Raw genomic sequence first — 19,090 nt, 5'->3', positions numbered from 1 at the left:
TGCCCTATCAGTGACTTGTGCATTTCAAGCATTCTTTTCAGATGGCTAAAAGCTGGAGTCGGGAACTTGCGTTGGTGGTATAGTGGTGAGCATAGCTGCCTTCTAAGCAGTTGACCCGGGTTAGATTCCCGGCCAACGCATTTGTTTTGGCTCTGGCTGACGTTGAAGCAGAACTCCTTCTGTGACCTCTGTCAGCACCAAAATCTTTTGGATGAGTCGTTCAGCAGCAGCAAAGAGCTGGGTCTCCCCGTCGGGGAATCGAACCCCGGTCTTCCGCGTGACAGGCGGAGATACTGTCCACTATACTAACGAGGAGCTGTACCCGCTGTTCTCCGCCCCCAGCCGACTTGACTTCACCGACATCAGCATAAGGAGCCACTACTCCATGAAAAAAACAAATCAACCTGCCTTGATCTTATTGAGTCTCCCAATATCTTGAATGCTACACATTACAGGGGGTCCTCATTTGGACCACTTTACTATTATTACTATTTTTTTTTACTTTTCATAATGGGAACATGAAGAAAAGGATGAGAAATCATGTGGCAGTAACATCGCATTTACGTGGATCATATCGCCCACTGCTAGAATTCTACCACTGAACCACCAATGCTCGGAAAGGAGGGAGAACGTTTGGAATTAACACCGCATTTACGAGTATATTGCCCACTGCTAAACTTCGTCAACCTATAGATAAAGTGAACAAGTTTTATAGGCATTTGACGAATATAGACGGACTAATGAGTTTCTGAAAAGATTCGGCAGGGAACGGGGGTTGGTCGGTATGCAAAGGTTGGAGCTCCTTCAAGTAAATCAGGCTTCATTTTAAAGAACCTTACACACATGCAAGCACACACACAACTTAATTAAAAGCACTCCGTTCCTGCATTGGCCGGGAATCGGACCCGGGTCTACCGCGTGGCAGGCGAGAATTCTACCACTGAACCACCAATGCTCGGCTGGGAGACTTTTGGCCTTCACATTGCCCTGGATTTAGTAATGGTGCGTAACTGTTACACGTCAAATCCAGGTAAAGGGGGGTTGGGTCAATATGCAAAGTTTGGAGCTCCTTCTAGCAAATCAGGCTTGGCCTTCAAGGCTCATTTTAAAGAATCCCACACCCATGCAAACACACACCCCTTACTTAAAAGAACTCTGTTCCTGCATTTGCCCGGGAATCAGAGCCAGGCCTCCTGTGTGGCAGGCGAGAATGGATGATGGAAGAGACTTTTTAACTTTTACTCCTCCCATTTGGAGTGAGGGGGAGATGAAAATCTTATCGGCACCCTAGATTACCCTTTGTGAGTATAGTGGTTTACCACAGGGAGCGCACATGCTCAAGCGCATGGGCACACAACTCGAGTTTCTCTTCATAGACGCATAAATCTTTCGCCTTTTACTAAAGATTTCCGTGGAGGGGAACCTTTCCGAGTGACCTGTATTTTTGGGTGCTCTGCTCACAGCAGAGCTGCACTGCAGTTTCAATAGCAGACTAAATCTGACCACACACCAATGTGCATTGGAGCAAAGCGTGCTTTCTTGTGGACCGTGTTTGCAGCCTTTGCGCTTCCTGTGTCGCAACTTCACATTTTTTTTCAGCCAGCATGGAAAGACAGCACTCTCATGACATGATGGGATCCAAACCTTGGGCTTCAGCTACTTTGGCCCTGTCAGTGACTTATGTACTTCCAGCATTCTTTTCTGCTCACAACAGAGCTGTATTGGAGTGTCAAGAGTAAAACTGGCCACCAGCCAATGGGCGGTGGAACGAAGCGCGCCTCACCACGTTCTGTACTTGCGGCCTTTGCGCTTTCTGCGTCGCAGCTCCAGATTTCTTTAGCCCGCATGGAAAGACAGCACTCTCTCGTACATGACGGGATACAAACAAAGATGGCTTCAGCTCCTTTTGCCCTATCAGTGACTTGTGCATTTCAAGCATTCTTTTCAGATGGCTAAAAGCTGTAGTCGGGAACTTGCGTTGGTGGTATAGTGGTGAGCATAGCTGCCTTCTAAGCAGTTGACCCGGGTTTGATTCCCGGCCAACGCATTTGTTTTGGCTCTGGCTGACGTTGAAGCAGAACTCCTTCTGTGACCTCTGTCAGCACCAAAATCTTTTGGATGAGTCGTTCAGCAGCAGCAAAGAGCTGGGTCTCCCCGTCGGGGAATCGAACCCCGGTCTTCCGCGTGACAGGCGGAGATACTGTCCACTATACTAACGAGGAGCTGTACCCGCTGTTCTCCGCCCCCAGCCGACTTGACTTCACCGACATCAGCATAAGGAGCCACTACTCCATGAAAAAAACAAATCAACCTGCCTTGATCTTATTGAGTCTCCCAATATCTTGAATGCTACACATTACAGGGGGTCCTCATTTGGACCACTTTACTATTATTACTATTTTTTTTTTACTTTTCATAATGGGAACATGAAAAAAAGGATGGGAAATCATGTGGCAGTAACATCGCATTTACGTGGATCATATCGCCCACTGCTAGAATTCTACCACTGAACCACCAATGCTCGGAAAGGAGGGAGAACGTTTGGAATTAACACCGCATTTACGAGTATATTGCCCACTGCTAAACTTCGTCAACCTATAGATAAAGTGAACAAGTTTTATAGGCATTTGACGAATATAGACGGACTAATGAGTTTCTGAAAAGATTCGGCAGGGAACGGGGGTTGGTCGGTATGCAAAGGTTGGAGCTCCTTCAAGTAAATCAGGCTTCATTTTAAAGAACCTTACACACATGCAAGCACACACACAACTTAATTAAAAGCACTCCGTTCCTGCATTGGCCGGGAATCGGACCCGGGTCTCCCGCGTGGCAGGCGAGAATTCTACCACTGAACCACCAATGCTCGGCTGGGAGACTTTCGGCCTTCACATTGCCCTGGATTTAGTAATGGTGCGTAACTGTTACACGTCAAATCCAGGTAAAGGGGGGTTGGGTCAATATGCAAAGTTTGGAGCTCCTTCTAGCAAATCAGGCTTGGCCTTCAAGGCTCATTTTAAAGAATCCCACACACATGCAAACACACACCCCTTACTTAAAAGAACTCTGTTCCTGCATTTGCCCGGGAATCAGAGCCAGGCCTCCTGTGTGGCAGGCGAGAATGGATGATGGAAGAGACTTTTTAACTTTTACTCCTCCCATTTGGAGTGAGGGGGAGATGAAAATCTTATCGGCACCCTAGATTACCCTTTGTGAGTATAGTGGTTTACCACAGGGAGCGCACATGCTCAAGCGCATGGGCACACAACTCGAGTTTCTCTTCATAGACGCATAAATCTTTCGCCTTTTACTAAAGATTTCCGTGGAGGGGAACCTTTCCGAGTGACCTGTATTTTTGGGTGCTCTGCTCACAGCAGAGCTGCACTGCAGTTTCAATAGCAGACTAAATCTGACCACACACCAATGTGCATTGGAGCAAAGCGTGCTTTCTTGTGGACCGTGTTTGCAGCCTTTGCGCTTCCTGTGTCGCAACTTCACATTTTTTTTCAGCCAGCATGGAAAGACAGCACTCTCATGACATGATGGGATCCAAACCTTGGGCTTCAGCTACTTTGGCCCTGTCAGTGACTTATGTACTTCCAGCATTCTTTTCTGCTCACAACAGAGCTGTACTGGAGTGTCAAGAGTAAAACTGGCCACCAGCCAATGGGCGGTGGAACGAAGCGCGCCTCACCACGTTCTGTACTTGCGGCCTTTGCGCTTTCTGCGTCGCAGCTCCAGATTTCTTTAGCCCGCATGGAAAGACAGCACTCTCTCGTACATGACGGGATACAAACAAAGATGGCTTCAGCTCCTTTTGCCCTATCAGTGACTTGTGCATTTCAAGCATTCTTTTCAGATGGCTAAAAGCTGTAGTCGGGAACTTGCGTTGGTGGTATAGTGGTGAGCATAGCTGCCTTCCAAGCAGTTGACCCGGGTTTGATTCCCGGCCAACGCATTTGTTTTGGCTCTGGCTGACGTTGAAGCAGAACTCCTTCTGTGACCTCTGTCAGCACCAAAATCTTTTGGATGAGTCGTTCAGCAGCAGCAAAGAGCTGGGTCTCCCCGTCGGGGAATCGAACCCCGGTCTTCCGCGTGACAGGCGGAGATACTGTCCACTATACTAACGAGGAGCTGTACCCGCTGTGCTTCGCCCCCAGCCGACTTGACTTCACCGACATCAGCATAAGGAGCCACTACTCCATGAAAAAAACAAATCAACCTGCCTTGATCTTATTGAGTCTCCCAATATCTTGAATGCTACACATTACAGGGGGTCCTCATTTGGACCACTTTACTATTATTACTATTTTTTTTTTACTTTTCATAATGGGAACATGAAAAAAAGGATGGGAAATCATGTGGCAGTAACATCGCATTTACGTGGATCATATCGCCCACTGCTAGAATTCTACCACTGAACCACCAATGCTCGGAAAGGAGGGAGAACGTTTGGAATTAACACCGCATTTACGAGTATATTGCCCACTGCTAAACTTCGTCAACCTATAGATAAAGTGAACAAGTTTTATAGGCATTTGACGAATATAGACGGACTAATGAGTTTCTGAAAAGATTCGGCAGGGAACGGGGGTTGGTCGGTATGCAAAGGTTGGAGCTCCTTCAAGTAAATCAGGCTTCATTTTAAAGAACCTTACACACATGCAAGCACACACACAACTTAATTAAAAGCACTCCGTTCCTGCATTGGCCGGGAATCGGACCCGGGTCTCCCGCGTGGCAGGCGAGAATTCTACCACTGAACCACCAATGCTCGGCTGGGAGACTTTCGGCCTTCACATTGCCCTGGATTTAGTAATGGTGCGTAACTGTTACACGTCAAATCCAGGTAAAGGGGGGTTGGGTCAATATGCAAAGTTTGGAGCTCCTTCTAGCAAATCAGGCTTGGCCTTCAAGGCTCATTTTAAAGAATCCCACACACATGCAAACACACACCCCTTACTTAAAAGAACTCTGTTCCTGCATTTGCCCGGGAATCAGAGCCAGGCCTCCTGTGTGGCAGGCGAGAATGGATGATGGAAGAGACTTTTTAACTTTTACTCCTCCCATTTGGAGTGAGGGGGAGATGAAAATCTTATCGGCACCCTAGATTACCCTTTGTGAGTATAGTGGTTTACCACAGGGAGCGCACATGCTCAAGCGCATGGGCACACAACTCGAGTTTCTCTTCATAGACGCATAAATCTTTCGCCTTTTACTAAAGATTTCCGTGGAGGGGAACCTTTCCGAGTGACCTGTATTTTTGGGTGCTCTGCTCACAGCAGAGCTGCACTGCAGTTTCAATAGCAGACTAAATCTGACCACACACCAATGTGCATTGGAGCAAAGCGTGCTTTCTTGTGGACCGTGTTTGCAGCCTTTGCGCTTCCTGTGTCGCAACTTCACATTTTTTTTCAGCCAGCATGGAAAGACAGCACTCTCATGACATGATGGGATCCAAACCTTGGGCTTCAGCTACTTTGGCCCTGTCAGTGACTTATGTACTTCCAGCATTCTTTTCTGCTCACAACAGAGCTGTATTGGAGTGTCAAGAGTAAAACTGGCCACCAGCCAATGGGCGGTGGAACGAAGCGCGCCTCACCACGTTCTGTACTTGCGGCCTTTGCGCTTTCTGCGTCGCAGCTCCAGATTTCTTTAGCCCGCATGGAAAGACAGCACTCTCTCGTACATGACGGGATACAAACAAAGATGGCTTCAGCTCCTTTTGCCCTATCAGTGACTTGTGCATTTCAAGCATTCTTTTCAGATGGCTAAAAGCTGGAGTCGGGAACTTGCGTTGGTGGTATAGTGGTGAGCATAGCTGCCTTCTAAGCAGTTGACCCGGGTTCGATTCCCGGCCAACGCATTTGTTTTGGCTCTGGCTGACGTTGAAGCAGAACTCCTTCTGTGACCTCTGTCAGCACCAAAATCTTTTGGATGAGTCGTTCAGCAGCAGCAAAGAGCTGGGTCTCCCCGTCGGGGAATCGAACCCCGGTCTTCCGCGTGACAGGCGGAGATACTGTCCACTATACTAACGAGGAGCTGTACCCGCTGTTCTCCGCCCCCAGCCGACTTGACTTCACCGACATCAGCATAAGGAGCCACTACTCCATGAAAAAAACAAATCAACCTGCCTTGATCTTATTGAGTCTCCCAATATCTTGAATGCTACACATTACAGGGGGTCCTCATTTGGACCACTTTACTATTATTACTATTTTTTTTTTACTTTTCATAATGGGAACATGAAAAAAAGGATGGGAAATCATGTGGCAGTAACATCGCATTTACGTGGATCATATCGCCCACTGCTAGAATTCTACCACTGAACCACCAATGCTCGGAAAGGAGGGAGAACGTTTGGAATTAACACCGCATTTACGAGTATATTGCCCACTGCTAAACTTCGTCAACCTATAGATAAAGTGAACAAGTTTTATAGGCATTTGACGAATATAGACGGACTAATGAGTTTCTGAAAAGATTCGGCAGGGAACGGGGGTTGGTCGGTATGCAAAGGTTGGAGCTCCTTCAAGTAAATCAGGCTTCATTTTAAAGAACCTTACACACATGCAAGCACACACACAACTTAATTAAAAGCACTCCGTTCCTGCATTGGCCAGGAATCGGACCCGGGTCTCCCGCGTGGCCGGCGAGAAATCTACCACTGAACCACCAATGCTCGGCTGGGAGAACTTCGGCCTTCACATTGCCCTGGATTTAGTAATGGTGCGTAACTGTTACACGTCAAATCCAGGTAAAGGGGGGTTGGGTCAATATGCAAAGTTTGGAGCTCCTTCTAGCAAATCAGGCTTGGCCTTCAAGGCTCATTTTAAAGAATCCCACACACATGCAAACACACACCCCTTACTTAAAAGAACTCTGTTCCTGCATTTGCCAGGGAATCAGAGCCAGGCCTCCTGTGTGGCAGGCGAGAATGGATGATGGAAGAGACTTTTTAACTTTTACTCCTCCCATTTGGAGTGAGGGGGAGATGAAAATCTTATCGGCACCCTAGATTACCCTTTGTGAGTATAGTGGTTTACCACAGGGAGCGCACATGCTCAAGCGCATGGGCACACAACTCGAGTTTCTCTTCATAGACGCATAAATCTTTCGCCTTTTACTAAAGATTTCCGTGGAGGGGAACCTTTCCGAGTGACCTGTATTTTTGGGTGCTCTGCTCACAGCAGAGCTGCACTGCAGTTTCAATAGCAGACTAAATCTGACCACACACCAATGTGCATTGGAGCAAAGCGTGCTTTCTCGTGGACCGTGTTTGCAGCCTTTGCGCTTCCTGTGTCGCAACTTCACATTTTTTTTCAGCCAGCATGGAAAGACAGCACTCTCATGACATGATGGGATCCAAACCTTGGGCTTCAGCTACTTTGGCCCTGTCAGTGACTTATGTACTTCCAGCATTCTTTTCTGCTCACAACAGAGCTGTATTGGAGTGTCAAGAGTAAAACTGGCCACCAGCCAATGGGCGGTGGAACGAAGCGCGCCTCACCACGTTCTGTACTTGCGGCCTTTGCGCTTTCTGCGTCGCAGCTCCAGATTTCTTTAGCCCGCATGGAAAGACAGCACTCTCTCGTACATGACGGGATACAAACAAAGATGGCTTCAGCTCCTTTTGCCCTATCAGTGACTTGTGCATTTCAAGCATTCTTTTCAGATGGCTAAAAGCTGGAGTCGGGAACTTGCGTTGGTGGTATAGTGGTGAGCATAGCTGCCTTCTAAGCAGTTGACCCGGGTTCGATTCCCGGCCAACGCATTTGTTTTGGCTCTGGCTGACGTTGAAGCAGAACTCCTTCTGTGACCTCTGTCAGCACCAAAATCTTTTGGATGAGTCGTTCAGCAGCAGCAAAGAGCTGGGTCTCCCCGTCGGGGAATCGAACCCCGGTCTTCCGCGTGACAGGCGGAGATACTGTCCACTATACTAACGAGGAGCTGTACCCGCTGTTCTCCGCCCCCAGCCGACTTGACTTCACCGACATCAGCATAAGGAGCCACTACTCCATGAAAAAAACAAATCAACCTGCCTTGATCTTATTGAGTCTCCCAATATCTTGAATGCTACACATTACAGGGGGTCCTCATTTGGACCACTTTACTATTATTACTATTTTTTTTTACTTTTCATAATGGGAACATGAAAAAAAGGATGGGAAATCATGTGGCAGTAACATCGCATTTACGTGGATCATATCGCCCACTGCTAGAATTCTACCACTGAACCACCAATGCTCGGAAAGGAGGGAGAACGTTTGGAATTAACACCGCATTTACGAGTATATTGCCCACTGCTAAACTTCGTCAACCTATAGATAAAGTGAACAAGTTTTATAGGCATTTGACGAATATAGACGGACTAATGAGTTTCTGAAAAGATTCGGCAGGGAACGGGGGTTGGTCGGTATGCAAAGGTTGGAGCTCCTTCAAGTAAATCAGGCTTCATTTTAAAGAACCTTACACACATGCAAGCACACACACAACTTAATTAAAAGCACTCCGTTCCTGCATTGGCCGGGAATCGGACCCGGGTCTCCCGCGTGGCAGGCGAGAATTCTACCACTGAACCACCAATGCTCGGCTGGGAGACTTTCGGCCTTCACATTGCCCTGGATTTAGTAATGGTGCGTAACTGTTACACGCCAAATCCAGGTAAAGGGGGGTTGGGTCAATATGCAAAGTTTGGAGCTCCTTCTAGCAAATCAGGCTTGGCCTTCAAGGCTCATTTTAAAGAATCCCACACACATGCAAACACACACCCCTTACTTAAAAGAACTCTGTTCCTGCATTTGCCCGGGAATCAGAGCCAGGCCTCCTGTGTGGCAGGCGAGAATGGATGATGGAAGAGACTTTTTAACTTTTACTCCTCCCATTTGGAGTGAGGGGGAGATGAAAATCTTATCGGCACCCTAGATTACCCTTTGTGAGTATAGTGGTTTACCACAGGGAGCGCACATGCTCAAGCGCATGGGCACACAACTCGAGTTTCTCTTCATAGACGCATAAATCTTTCGCCTTTTACTAAAGATTTCCGTGGAGGGGAACCTTTCCGAGTGACCTGTATTTTTGGGTGCTCTGCTCACAGCAGAGCTGCACTGCAGTTTCAATAGCAGACTAAATCTGACCACACACCAATGTGCATTGGAGCAAAGCGTGCTTTCTTGTGGACCGTGTTTGCAGCCTTTGCGCTTCCTGTGTCGCAACTTCACATTTTTTTTCAGCCAGCATGGAAAGACAGCACTCTCATGACATGATGGGATCCAAACCTTGGGCTTCAGCTACTTTGGCCCTGTCAGTGACTTATGTACTTCCAGCATTCTTTTCTGCTCACAACAGAGCTGTATTGGAGTGTCAAGAGTAAAACTGGCCACCAGCCAATGGGCGGTGGAACGAAGCGCGCCTCACCACGTTCTGTACTTGCGGCCTTTGCGCTTTCTGCGTCGCAGCTCCAGATTTCTTTAGCCCGCATGGAAAGACAGCACTCTCTCGTACATGACGGGATACAAACAAAGATGGCTTCAGCTCCTTTTGCCCTATCAGTGACTTGTGCATTTCAAGCATTCTTTTCAGATGGCTAAAAGCTGGAGTCGGGAACTTGCGTTGGTGGTATAGTGGTGAGCATAGCTGCCTTCTAAGCAGTTGACCCGGGTTCGATTCCCGGCCAACGCATTTGTTTTGGCTCTGGCTGACGTTGAAGCAGAACTCCTTCTGTGACCTCTGTCAGCACCAAAATCTTTTGGATGAGTCGTTCAGCAGCAGCAAAGAGCTGGGTCTCCCCGTCGGGGAATCGAACCCCGGTCTTCCGCGTGACAGGCGGAGATACTGTCCACTATACTAACGAGGAGCTGTACCCGCTGTTCTCCGCCCCCAGCCGACTTGACTTCACCGACATCAGCATAAGGAGCCACTACTCCATGAAAAAAACAAATCAACCTGCCTTGATCTTATTGAGTCTCCCAATATCTTGAATGCTACACATTACAGGGGGTCCTCATTTGGACCACTTTACTATTATTACTATTTTTTTTTTACTTTTCATAATGGGAACATGAAAAAAAGGATGGGAAATCATGTGGCAGTAACATCGCATTTACGTGGATCATATCACCCACTGCTAGAATTCTACCACTGAACCACCAATGCTCGGAAAGGAGGGAGAACGTTTGGAATTAACACCGCATTTACGAGTATATTGCCCACTGCTAAACTTCGTCAACCTATAGATAAAGTGAACAAGTTTTATAGGCATTTGACGAATATAGACGGACTAATGAGTTTCTGAAAAGATTCGGCAGGGAACGGGGGTTGGTCGGTATGCAAAGGTTGGAGCTCCTTCAAGTAAATCAGGCTTCATTTTAAAGAACCTTACACACATGCAAGCACACACACAACTTAATTAAAAGCACTCCGTTCCTGCATTGGCCAGGAATCGGACCCGGGTCTCCCGCGTGGCCGGCGAGAAATCTACCACTGAACCACCAATGCTCGGCTGGGAGAACTTCGGCCTTCACATTGCCCTGGATTTAGTAATGGTGCGTAACTGTTACACGTCAAATCCAGGTAAAGGGGGGTTGGGTCAATATGCAAAGTTTGGAGCTCCTTCTAGCAAATCAGGCTTGGCCTTCAAGGCTCATTTTAAAGAATCCCACACACATGCAAACACACACCCCTTACTTAAAAGAACTCTGTTCCTGCATTTGCCAGGGAATCAGAGCCAGGCCTCCTGTGTGGCAGGCGAGAATGGATGATGGAAGAGACTTTTTAACTTTTACTCCTCCCATTTGGAGTGAGGGGGAGATGAAAATCTTATCGGCACCCTAGATTACCCTTTGTGAGTATAGTGGTTTACCACAGGGAGCGCACATGCTCAAGCGCATGGGCACACAACTCGAGTTTCTCTTCATAGACGCATAAATCTTTCGCCTTTTACTAAAGATTTCCGTGGAGGGGAACCTTTCCGAGTGACCTGTATTTTTGGGTGCTCTGCTCACAGCAGAGCTGCACTGCAGTTTCAATAGCAGACTAAATCTGACCACACACCAATGTGCATTGGAGCAAAGCGTGCTTTCTCGTGGACCGTGTTTGCAGCCTTTGCGCTTCCTGTGTCGCAACTTCACATTTTTTTTCAGCCAGCATGGAAAGACAGCACTCTCATGACATGATGGGATCCAAACCTTGGGCTTCAGCTACTTTGGCCCTGTCAGTGACTTATGTACTTCCAGCATTCTTTTCTGCTCACAACAGAGCTGTATTGGAGTGTCAAGAGTAAAACTGGCCACCAGCCAATGGGCGGTGGAACGAAGCGCGCCTCACCACGTTCTGTACTTGCGGCCTTTGCGCTTTCTGCGTCGCAGCTCCAGATTTCTTTAGCCCGCATGGAAAGACAGCACTCTCTCGTACATGACGGGATACAAACAAAGATGGCTTCAGCTCCTTTTGCCCTATCAGTGACTTGTGCATTTCAAGCATTCTTTTCAGATGGCTAAAAGCTGGAGTCGGGAACTTGCGTTGGTGGTATAGTGGTGAGCATAGCTGCCTTCTAAGCAGTTGACCCGGGTTCGATTCCCGGCCAACGCATTTGTTTTGGCTCTGGCTGACGTTGAAGCGGAACTCCTTCTGTGACCTCTGTCAGCACCAAAATCTTTTGGATGAGTCGTTCAGCAGCAGCAAAGAGCTGGGTCTCCCCGTCGGGGAATCGAACCCCGGTCTTCCGCGTGACAGGCGGAGATACTGTCCACTATACTAACGAGGAGCTGTACCCGCTGTTCTCCGCCCCCAGCCGACTTGACTTCACCGACATCAGCATAAGGAGCCACTACTCCATGAAAAAAACAAATCAACCTGCCTTGATCTTATTGAGTCTCCCAATATCTTGAATGCTACACATTACAGGGGGTCCTCATTTGGACCACTTTACTATTATTACTATTTTTTTTTACTTTTCATAATGGGAACATGAAAAAAAGGATGGGAAATCATGTGGCAGTAACATCGCATTTACGTGGATCATATCGCCCACTGCTAGAATTCTACCACTGAACCACCAATGCTCGGAAAGGAGGGAGAACGTTTGGAATTAACACCGCATTTACGAGTATATTGCCCACTGCTAAACTTCGTCAACCTATAGATAAAGTGAACAAGTTTTATAGGCATTTGACGAATATAGACGGACTAATGAGTTTCTGAAAAGATTCGGCAGGGAACGGGGGTTGGTCGGTATGCAAAGGTTGGAGCTCCTTCAAGTAAATCAGGCTTCATTTTAAAGAACCTTACACACATGCAAGCACACACACAACTTAATTAAAAGCACTCCGTTCCTGCATTGGCCGGGAATCGGACCCGGGTCTCCCGCGTGGCAGGCGAGAAATCTACCACTGAACCACCAATGCTCGGCTGGGAGAACTTCGGCCTTCACATTGCCCTGGATTTAGTAATGGTGCGTAACTGTTACACGTCAAATCCAGGTAAAGGGGGGTTGGGTCAATATGCAAAGTTTGGAGCTCCTTCTAGCAAATCAGGCTTGGCCTTCAAGGCTCATTTTAAAGAATCCCACACACATGCAAACACACACCCCTTACTTAAAAGAACTCTGTTCCTGCATTTGCCCGGGAATCAGAGCCAGGCCTCCTGTGTGGCAGGCGAGAATGGATGATGGAAGAGACTTTTTAACTTTTACTCCTCCCATTTGGAGTGAGGGGGAGATGAAAATCTTATCGGCACCCTAGATTACCCTTTGTGAGTATAGTGGTTTACCACAGGGAGCGCACATGCTCAAGCGCATGGGCACACAACTCGAGTTTCTCTTCATAGACGCATAAATCTTTCGCCTTTTACTAAAGATTTCCGTGGAGGGGAACCTTTCCGAGTGACCTGTATTTTTGGGTGCTCTGCTCACAGCAGAGCTGCACTGCAGTTTCAATAGCAGACTAAATCTGACCACACACCAATGTGCATTGGAGCAAAGCGTGCTTTCTCGTGGACCGTGTTTGCAGCCTTTGCGCTTCCTGTGTCGCAACTTCACATTTTTTTTCAGCCAGCATGGAAAGACAGCACTCTCATGACATGATGGGATCCAAACCTTGGGCTTCAGCTACTTTGGCCCTGTCAGTGACTTATGTACTTCCAGCATTCTTTTCTGCTCACAACAGAGCTGTATTGGAGTGTCAAGAGTAAAACTGGCCACCAGCCAATGGGCGGTGGAACGAAGCGCGCCTCACCACGTTCTGTACTTGCGGCCTTTGCGCTTTCTGCGTCGCAGCTCCAGATTTCTTTAGCCCGCATGGAAAGACAGCACTCTCTTGTACATGACGGGATACAAACAAAGATGGCTTCAGCTCCTTTTGCCCTATCAGTGACTTGTGCATTTCAAGCATTCTTTTCAGATGGCTAAAAGCTGAAGTCGGGAACTTGCGTTGGTGGTATAGTGGTGAGCATAGCTGCCTTCTAAGCAGTTGACCCGGGTTCGATTCCCGGCCAACGCATTTGTTTTGGCTCTGGCTGACGTTGAAGCAGAACTCCTTCTGTGACCTCTGTCAGCACCAAAATCTTTTGGATGAGTCGTTCAGCAGCAGCAAAGAGCTGGGTCTCCCCGTCGGGGAATCGAACCCCGGTCTTCCGCGTGACAGGCGGAGATACTGTCCACTATACTAACGAGGAGCTGTACCCGCTGTTCTCCGCCCCCAGCCGACTTGACTTCACCGACATCAGCATAAGGAGCCACTACTCCATGAAAAAAACAAATCAACCTGCCTTGATCTTATTGAGTCTCCCAATATCTTGAATGCTACACATTACAGGGGGTCCTCATTTGGACCACTTTACTATTATTACTATTTTTTTTTACTTTTCATAATGGGAACATGAAAAAAAGGATGAGAAATCATGTGGCAGTAACATCGCATTTACGTGGATCATATCGCCCACTGCTAGAATTCTACCACTGAACCACCAATGCTCGGAAAGGAGGGAGAACGTTTGGAATTAACACCGCATTTACGAGTATATTGCCCACTGCTAAACTTCGTCAACCTATAGATAAAGTGAACAAGTTTTATAGGCATTTGACGAATATAGACGGACTAATGAGTTTCTGAAAAGATTCGGCAGGGAACGGGGGTTGGTCGGTATGCAAAGGTTGGAGCTCCTTCAAGTAAATCAGGCTTCATTTTAAAGAACCTTACACACATGCAAGCACACACACAACTTAATTAAAAGCACTCCGTTCCTGCATTGGCCGGGAATCGGACCCGGGTCTACCGCGTGGCAGGCGAGAATTCTACCACTGAACCACCAATGCTCGGCTGGGAGACTTTTGGCCTTCACATTGCCCTGGATTTAGTAATGGTGCGTAACTGTTACACGTCAAATCCAGGTAAAGGGGGGTTGGGTCAATATGCAAAGTTTGGAGCTCCTTCTAGCAAATCAGGCTTGGCCTTCAAGGCTCATTTTAAAGAATCCCACACCCATGCAAACACACACCCCTTACTTAAAAGAACTCTGTTCCTGCATTTGCCCGGGAATCAGAGCCAGGCCTCCTGTGTGGCAGGCGAGAATGGATGATGGAAGAGACTTTTTAACTTTTACTCCTCCCATTTGGAGTGAGGGGGAGATGAAAATCTTATCGGCACCCTAGATTACCCTTTGTGAGTATAGTGGTTTACCACAGGGAGCGCACATGCTCAAGCGCATGGGCACACAACTCGAGTTTCTCTTCATAGACGCATAAATCTTTCGCCTTTTACTAAAGATTTCCGTGGAGGGGAACCTTTCCGAGTGACCTGTATTTTTGGGTGCTCTGCTCACAGCAGAGCTGCACTGCAGTTTCAATAGCAGACTAAATCTGACCACACACCAATGTGCATTGGAGCAAAGCGTGCTTTCTTGTGGACCGTGTTTGCAGCCTTTGCGCTTCCTGTGTCGCAACTTCACATTTTTTTTCAGCCAGCATGGAAAGACAGCACTCTCATGACATGATGGGATCCAAACCTTGGGCTTCAGCTACTTTGGCCCTGTCAGTGACTTATGTACTTCCAGCATTCTTTTCTGCTCACAACAGAGCTGTATTGGAGTGTCAAGAGTAAAACTGGCCACCAGCCAATGGGCGGTGGAACGAAGCGCGCCTCACCACGTTCTGTACTTGCGGCCTTTGCGCTTTCTGCGTCGCAGCTCCAGATTTCTTTAGCCCGCATGGAAAGACAGCACTCTCTCGTACATGACGGGATACAAACAAAGATGGCTTCAGCTCCTTTTGCCCTATCAGTGACTTGTGCATTTCAAGCATTCTTTTCAGATGGCTAAAAGCTGGAGTCGGGAACTTGCGTTGGTGGTATAGTGGTGAGCATAGCTGCCTTCCAAGCAGTTGACCCGGGTTCGATTCCCGGCCAACGCATTTGTTTTGGCTCTGGCTGACGTTGAAGCAGAACTCCTTCTGTGACCTCTGTCAGCACCAAAATCTTTTGGATGAGTCGTTCAGCAGCAGCAAAGAGCTGGGTCTCCCCGTCGGGGAATCGAACCCCGGTCTTCCGCGTGACAGGCGGAGATACTGTCCACTATACTAACGAGGAGCTGTACCCGCTGTTCTCCGCCCCCAGCCGACTTGACTTCACCGACATCAGCATAAGGAGCCACTACTCCATGAAAAAAACAAATCAACCTGCCTTGATCTTATTGAGTCTCCCAATATCTTGAATGCTACACATTACAGGGGGTCCTCATTTGGACCACTTTACTATTATTACTATTTTTTTTTACTTTTCATAATGGGAACATGAAAAAAAGGATGAGAAATCATGTGGCAGTAACATCGCATTTACGTGGATCATATCGCCCACTGCTAGAATTCTACCACTGAACCACCAATGCTCGGAAAGGAGGGAGAACGTTTGGAATTAACACCGCATTTACGAGTATATTGCCCACTGCTAAACTTCGTCAACCTATAGATAAAGTGAACAAGTTTTATAGGCATTTGACGAATATAGACGGACTAATGAGTTTCTGAAAAGATTCGGCAGGGAACGGGGGTTGGTCGGTATGCAAAGGTTGGAGCTCCTTCAAGTAAATCAGGCTTCATTTTAAAGAACCTTACACACATGCAAGCACACACACAACTTAATTAAAAGCACTCCGTTCCTGCATTGGCCGGGAATCGGACCCGGGTCTCCCGCGTGGCAGGCGAGAATTCTACCACTGAACCACCAATGCTCGGCTGGGAGACTTTCGGCCTTCACATTGCCCTGGATTTAGTAATGGTGCGTAACTGTTACACGTCAAATCCAGGTAAAGGGGGGTTGGGTCAATATGCAAAGTTTGGAGCTCCTTCTAGCAAATCAGGCTTGGCCTTCAAGGCTCATTTTAAAGAATCCCACACACATGCAAACACACACCCCTTACTTAAAAGAACTCTGTTCCTGCATTTGCCCGGGAATCAGAGCCAGGCCTCCTGTGTGGCAGGCGAGAATGGATGATGGAAGAGACTTTTTAACTTTTACTCCTCCCATTTGGAGTGAGGGGGAGATGAAAATCTTATCGGCACCCTAGATTACCCTTTGTGAGTATAGTGGTTTACCACAGGGAGCGCACATGCTCAAGCGCATGGGCACACAACTCGAGTTTCTCTTCATAGACGCATAAATCTTTCGCCTTTTACTAAAGATTTCCGTGGAGGGGAACCTTTCCGAGTGACCTGTATTTTTGGGTGCTCTGCTCACAGCAGAGCTGCACTGCAGTTTCAATAGCAGACTAAATCTGACCACACACCAATGTGCATTGGAGCAAAGCGTGCTTTCTCGTGGACCGTGTTTGCAGCCTTTGCGCTTCCTGTGTCGCAACTTCACATTTTTTTTCAGCCAGCATGGAAAGACAGCACTCTCATGACATGATGGGATCCAAACCTTGGGCTTCAGCTACTTTGGCCCTGTCAGTGACTTATGTACTTCCAGCATTCTTTTCTGCTCACAACAGAGCTGTATTGGAGTGTCAAGAGTAAAACTGGCCACCAGCCAATGGGCGGTGGAACGAAGCGCGCCTCACCACGTTCTGTACTTGCGGCCTTTGCGCTTTCTGCGTCGCAGCTCCAGATTTCTTTAGCCCGCATGGAAAGACAGCACTCTCTCGTACATGACGGGATACAAACAAAGATGGCTTCAGCTCCTTTTGCCCTATCAGTGACTTGTGCATTTCAAGCATTCTTTTCAGATGGCTAAAAGCTGGAGTCGGGAACTTGCGTTGGTGGTATAGTGGTGAGCATAGCTGCCTTCTAAGCAGTTGACCCGGGTTCGATTCCCGGCCAACGCATTTGTTTTGGCTCTGGCTGACGTTGAAGCAGAACTCCTTCTGTGACCTCTGTCAGCACCAAAATCTTTTGGATGAGTCGTTCAGCAGCAGCAAAGAGCTGGGTCTCCCCGTCGGGGAATCGAACCCCGGTCTTCCGCGTGACAGGCGGAGATACTGTCCACTATACTAACGAGGAGCTGTACCCGCTGTTCTCCGCCCCCAGCCGACTTGACTTCACCGACATCAGCATAAGGAGCCACTACTCCATGAAAAAAACAAATCAACCTGCCTTGATCTTATTGAGTCTCCCAATATCTTGAATGCTACACATTACAGGGGGTCCTCATTTGGACCACTTTACTATTATTACTATTTTTTTTTTACTTTTCATAATGGGAACATGAAAAAAAGGATGGGAAATCATGTGGCAGTAACATCGCATTTACGTGGATCATATCGCCCACTGCTAGAATTCTACCACTGAACCACCAATGCTCGGAAAGGAGGGAGAACGTTTGGAATTAACCCCGCATTTACGAGTATATTGCCCACTGCTAAACTTCGTCAACCTACACTCAAAAAAATAATTCGGTCTAAAAATAAACTTTATGTAATTCAATTAAATGCTAATTTTCCATGTATTTGGATTACATAGTTTTAATATAAACATATTAATAAACTTAATGTGATTCATATGCATCAGTGATACGTGAATGAAACAGGTAAGGTTTATGTAATTATTCCCAGTGTTAAACAAGCACTGCTCAGTGTTCATGTGTTTCCACACTACAGAGTGTTCAAGTAGCATTGACACAGTGTTGGAGTTAATGAGATCATTATGTGATGATTGATCATTAATGATCAACACCTGCTGAATCATCAATGGAAAGAGAAACACAAGAACTACAGCTGACTTCAACCACAGCCTTAGAGGAAATCAACTCAAATAAAACAATACATTAAACCTCTCAAGATCTGATTCAACAACTCCACAAACAGATTGACCAGCTTCACTCATTACTAACCAGATTGACTTCTGTCAGACTTCTAGAGAAGCTCTTATTGAGAACTAACAAACGTGTAGATGTTTTCTTTCATGTGAAATCACCATCAATGAGACCAGGGTTTCCTTTGGTTGGGATCTTGACCCGTCACATGCTAGATTTAATGTTGTGCTGATAGCTTTTGTTGTACTTAAATCAAACATGTTGAGCTTGGCCAACAAAGTATAAAAAAAAAAGTAGTGTTAGTGTGTCAATTTCTTTTGAAGTTGATTTGTTGCATAGATGGATGTTGTGTTACTTTAACATTAGGCCTACTTACAGCTTTACATTTATGTGTTGTATAAATCATATTAGCTGAATCTTTTTATCATACTTTGTGTGCTAAAAGTTTTCATCTGTTTTTTCTAAAGACCACAGACATCATGAATCAGCATATGAATCTCAACAATGGTGATAATCAACAAAATGTTCAGATACATCTCTGAACATCTTAAAACAAGCTATTAAAAAGTCTCAACAAAAAAGGAAGCATAAAAACAATTATTAAGAGTAAAATAAAAATAATCTGACAATTCCACTGCATTGTTTATTCATGTTGCAATGCATGCTGGGATACATGGGAGGGTCTTTTACCAAACTTGTACCCAGCATGCATTGCAACATGACACATATTGTTGACCGTCACCATTGTTGAGATTCATATACAGATTCTTGATGTTTTTGGATTTGAAGGTGATACAGATGAAAACTTTTTGAGGACTAAATGAAATACAAAGTATCTAATCTTCGTGATTTATGAA

General features: G+C 46.7%; 32 non-coding genes across 32 annotated transcripts; 18 read left to right on the top strand and 14 right to left on the bottom strand.

Moving 5' to 3' along the window:
* Positions 1-68: 68 nt before the first annotated feature.
* Positions 69-140, top strand: trnar-ucu (transfer RNA arginine (anticodon UCU)). Its single transcript has one exon. It is a non-coding gene; the product is annotated as a tRNA-Arg (tRNA).
* A 103-nt stretch (positions 141-243) lies between these two features.
* trnad-guc (transfer RNA aspartic acid (anticodon GUC)) lies at positions 244-315 on the bottom strand. The gene has a single exon. It is a non-coding gene; the product is annotated as a tRNA-Asp (tRNA).
* Positions 316-1,354: 1,039 nt separating this feature from the next.
* LOC141288293 (U5 spliceosomal RNA) lies at positions 1,355-1,470 on the top strand. The gene has a single exon (XR_012339654.1). It is a non-coding gene; the product is annotated as a U5 spliceosomal RNA (small nuclear RNA).
* A 505-nt stretch (positions 1,471-1,975) lies between these two features.
* Positions 1,976-2,047, top strand: trnar-ucu (transfer RNA arginine (anticodon UCU)). The gene has a single exon. It is a non-coding gene; the product is annotated as a tRNA-Arg (tRNA).
* Positions 2,048-2,150: 103 nt separating this feature from the next.
* Positions 2,151-2,222, bottom strand: trnad-guc (transfer RNA aspartic acid (anticodon GUC)). The gene has a single exon. It is a non-coding gene; the product is annotated as a tRNA-Asp (tRNA).
* A 570-nt stretch (positions 2,223-2,792) lies between these two features.
* Positions 2,793-2,863, bottom strand: trnag-gcc (transfer RNA glycine (anticodon GCC)). Its single transcript has one exon. It is a non-coding gene; the product is annotated as a tRNA-Gly (tRNA).
* A 399-nt stretch (positions 2,864-3,262) lies between these two features.
* Positions 3,263-3,378, top strand: LOC141288287 (U5 spliceosomal RNA). The gene has a single exon (XR_012339653.1). It is a non-coding gene; the product is annotated as a U5 spliceosomal RNA (small nuclear RNA).
* Positions 3,379-4,058: 680 nt separating this feature from the next.
* Positions 4,059-4,130, bottom strand: trnad-guc (transfer RNA aspartic acid (anticodon GUC)). Its single transcript has one exon. It is a non-coding gene; the product is annotated as a tRNA-Asp (tRNA).
* Positions 4,131-4,700: 570 nt separating this feature from the next.
* trnag-gcc (transfer RNA glycine (anticodon GCC)) lies at positions 4,701-4,771 on the bottom strand. The gene has a single exon. It is a non-coding gene; the product is annotated as a tRNA-Gly (tRNA).
* A 399-nt stretch (positions 4,772-5,170) lies between these two features.
* Positions 5,171-5,286, top strand: LOC141288280 (U5 spliceosomal RNA). The gene has a single exon (XR_012339652.1). It is a non-coding gene; the product is annotated as a U5 spliceosomal RNA (small nuclear RNA).
* A 505-nt stretch (positions 5,287-5,791) lies between these two features.
* Positions 5,792-5,863, top strand: trnar-ucu (transfer RNA arginine (anticodon UCU)). Its single transcript has one exon. It is a non-coding gene; the product is annotated as a tRNA-Arg (tRNA).
* A 103-nt stretch (positions 5,864-5,966) lies between these two features.
* On the bottom strand, positions 5,967-6,038 carry trnad-guc (transfer RNA aspartic acid (anticodon GUC)). The gene has a single exon. It is a non-coding gene; the product is annotated as a tRNA-Asp (tRNA).
* A 1,040-nt stretch (positions 6,039-7,078) lies between these two features.
* On the top strand, positions 7,079-7,194 carry LOC141288274 (U5 spliceosomal RNA). The gene has a single exon (XR_012339650.1). It is a non-coding gene; the product is annotated as a U5 spliceosomal RNA (small nuclear RNA).
* Positions 7,195-7,699: 505 nt separating this feature from the next.
* Positions 7,700-7,771, top strand: trnar-ucu (transfer RNA arginine (anticodon UCU)). Its single transcript has one exon. It is a non-coding gene; the product is annotated as a tRNA-Arg (tRNA).
* Positions 7,772-7,874: 103 nt separating this feature from the next.
* On the bottom strand, positions 7,875-7,946 carry trnad-guc (transfer RNA aspartic acid (anticodon GUC)). Its single transcript has one exon. It is a non-coding gene; the product is annotated as a tRNA-Asp (tRNA).
* Positions 7,947-8,515: 569 nt separating this feature from the next.
* trnag-gcc (transfer RNA glycine (anticodon GCC)) lies at positions 8,516-8,586 on the bottom strand. The gene has a single exon. It is a non-coding gene; the product is annotated as a tRNA-Gly (tRNA).
* Positions 8,587-8,985: 399 nt separating this feature from the next.
* On the top strand, positions 8,986-9,101 carry LOC141288268 (U5 spliceosomal RNA). Its single transcript, XR_012339649.1, has one exon. It is a non-coding gene; the product is annotated as a U5 spliceosomal RNA (small nuclear RNA).
* Positions 9,102-9,606: 505 nt separating this feature from the next.
* trnar-ucu (transfer RNA arginine (anticodon UCU)) lies at positions 9,607-9,678 on the top strand. Its single transcript has one exon. It is a non-coding gene; the product is annotated as a tRNA-Arg (tRNA).
* A 103-nt stretch (positions 9,679-9,781) lies between these two features.
* On the bottom strand, positions 9,782-9,853 carry trnad-guc (transfer RNA aspartic acid (anticodon GUC)). The gene has a single exon. It is a non-coding gene; the product is annotated as a tRNA-Asp (tRNA).
* Positions 9,854-10,893: 1,040 nt separating this feature from the next.
* On the top strand, positions 10,894-11,009 carry LOC141288261 (U5 spliceosomal RNA). Its single transcript, XR_012339648.1, has one exon. It is a non-coding gene; the product is annotated as a U5 spliceosomal RNA (small nuclear RNA).
* A 505-nt stretch (positions 11,010-11,514) lies between these two features.
* Positions 11,515-11,586, top strand: trnar-ucu (transfer RNA arginine (anticodon UCU)). Its single transcript has one exon. It is a non-coding gene; the product is annotated as a tRNA-Arg (tRNA).
* A 103-nt stretch (positions 11,587-11,689) lies between these two features.
* On the bottom strand, positions 11,690-11,761 carry trnad-guc (transfer RNA aspartic acid (anticodon GUC)). The gene has a single exon. It is a non-coding gene; the product is annotated as a tRNA-Asp (tRNA).
* Positions 11,762-12,800: 1,039 nt separating this feature from the next.
* On the top strand, positions 12,801-12,916 carry LOC141288254 (U5 spliceosomal RNA). Its single transcript, XR_012339647.1, has one exon. It is a non-coding gene; the product is annotated as a U5 spliceosomal RNA (small nuclear RNA).
* A 505-nt stretch (positions 12,917-13,421) lies between these two features.
* trnar-ucu (transfer RNA arginine (anticodon UCU)) lies at positions 13,422-13,493 on the top strand. Its single transcript has one exon. It is a non-coding gene; the product is annotated as a tRNA-Arg (tRNA).
* Positions 13,494-13,596: 103 nt separating this feature from the next.
* On the bottom strand, positions 13,597-13,668 carry trnad-guc (transfer RNA aspartic acid (anticodon GUC)). Its single transcript has one exon. It is a non-coding gene; the product is annotated as a tRNA-Asp (tRNA).
* Positions 13,669-14,707: 1,039 nt separating this feature from the next.
* On the top strand, positions 14,708-14,823 carry LOC141288247 (U5 spliceosomal RNA). Its single transcript, XR_012339645.1, has one exon. It is a non-coding gene; the product is annotated as a U5 spliceosomal RNA (small nuclear RNA).
* A 505-nt stretch (positions 14,824-15,328) lies between these two features.
* trnag-ucc (transfer RNA glycine (anticodon UCC)) lies at positions 15,329-15,400 on the top strand. The gene has a single exon. It is a non-coding gene; the product is annotated as a tRNA-Gly (tRNA).
* A 103-nt stretch (positions 15,401-15,503) lies between these two features.
* trnad-guc (transfer RNA aspartic acid (anticodon GUC)) lies at positions 15,504-15,575 on the bottom strand. Its single transcript has one exon. It is a non-coding gene; the product is annotated as a tRNA-Asp (tRNA).
* Positions 15,576-16,144: 569 nt separating this feature from the next.
* trnag-gcc (transfer RNA glycine (anticodon GCC)) lies at positions 16,145-16,215 on the bottom strand. Its single transcript has one exon. It is a non-coding gene; the product is annotated as a tRNA-Gly (tRNA).
* A 399-nt stretch (positions 16,216-16,614) lies between these two features.
* On the top strand, positions 16,615-16,730 carry LOC141288237 (U5 spliceosomal RNA). The gene has a single exon (XR_012339642.1). It is a non-coding gene; the product is annotated as a U5 spliceosomal RNA (small nuclear RNA).
* A 505-nt stretch (positions 16,731-17,235) lies between these two features.
* trnar-ucu (transfer RNA arginine (anticodon UCU)) lies at positions 17,236-17,307 on the top strand. Its single transcript has one exon. It is a non-coding gene; the product is annotated as a tRNA-Arg (tRNA).
* A 103-nt stretch (positions 17,308-17,410) lies between these two features.
* Positions 17,411-17,482, bottom strand: trnad-guc (transfer RNA aspartic acid (anticodon GUC)). Its single transcript has one exon. It is a non-coding gene; the product is annotated as a tRNA-Asp (tRNA).
* Positions 17,483-19,090: the final 1,608 nt, after the last annotated feature.

Source organism: Garra rufa, chromosome 1 (assembly GCF_049309525.1).
Source record: "Garra rufa chromosome 1, GarRuf1.0, whole genome shotgun sequence".
Taxonomy (NCBI): domain Eukaryota; kingdom Metazoa; phylum Chordata; class Actinopteri; order Cypriniformes; family Cyprinidae; genus Garra; species Garra rufa.
This window is presented reverse-complemented; position numbering and strand designations above follow the sequence as displayed.